Genomic DNA, 980 nt, shown 5'->3' with positions numbered 1-980 from the left:
GCACAATTCGAACTCTATCTGATTAAGTTCGAATTCTTCTACCTCTTTCTTCTATTTTTCTGTTCTTCTGACACCTCAAGGAATCTCTATACTGGACATAGAGGATTCCACATTTCTTGTTCTCTCTCTTTCATATGAGCAGGAGCAGAGACAAAGGCATTCTTGTTGAAGCTGACCCTGAACCTGAAAGGACCTTGAAGCGAAAGCTAAGAGAAGCTAAGGCACAACTCTGTAGAGGACCTACAGAATCTTCAGGAAGAAGAACCCATGGCAGCCGAAACAAAACACTGCAAGGAAGGTGCTGGGTGACTTTACTGCACCTACTCCCAACTTCTATGGGAGAAGCATCTCTATCCCTGCCATTGGAGCAAACAACTTTGAGCTTAAGCCTCAATTAGTTTCTCTAATGCAACAAAATTGCAAGTTCTATGGACTTCCATTGGAAGATCCTCATCAGTTCTTAGCTGAATTCTTGCAAATCTGTGACACTGTCAAGACTAATGGGGTTGACCCTGAGGTCTACAGACTTATGCTATTCCCTTTTGCTGTAAGAAACAGAGCTAGGACATGGTTGGACTCACAACCTAAAGAAAGCCTGGACTCTGGGAAAAGCTAGTCAATGCCTTCTTGGCCAAGTCTTTCCACCTCAAAAATTGAGTAAGCTTAGAGTGGAAGTCCAAACCTTCAGACAGAAGGATGGAGAATCCCTCTATGAAGCTTGGGAAAGATACAAACAATTGATCAGAAAGTGTCCTTCTGATATGCTTTCTGAATGGAGCATCATAGGTATTTTCTATGAGGTCTCTCTTAACTATCCAAGATGTCTTTGGATAGCTGCTGGAGGATCTCTTCATCTGAAGAAGACGCCTACAGAGGCTCAAGAGCTAATGAAATGGTTGCAAATAACCAATTCATGTACACTTCTGAAAGGAATCCTGTGAACAATGGGACAAATCAGAAGAAAGGAGTTCTTGAGATGA

At 42.2% G+C, this 980-nt stretch overlaps 1 non-coding gene across 1 annotated transcript; it reads right to left on the bottom strand.

Annotated features, from left to right (window-relative positions):
- Nucleotides 1-659: 659 nt before the first annotated feature.
- Nucleotides 660-767, bottom strand: LOC130972418 (small nucleolar RNA R71). Its single transcript, XR_009083587.1, has one exon. It is a non-coding gene; the product is annotated as a small nucleolar RNA R71 (small nucleolar RNA).
- Between the last annotated feature and the right edge of the window lie 213 nt (nt 768-980).

Source organism: Arachis stenosperma, chromosome 3 (genome assembly GCF_014773155.1).
Source record: "Arachis stenosperma cultivar V10309 chromosome 3, arast.V10309.gnm1.PFL2, whole genome shotgun sequence".
In the NCBI taxonomy this organism is placed as follows: domain Eukaryota; kingdom Viridiplantae; phylum Streptophyta; class Magnoliopsida; order Fabales; family Fabaceae; genus Arachis; species Arachis stenosperma.
Note: the sequence above shows the minus strand (reverse complement) of the source record. Positions and strands in the feature narration are given on the sequence as shown.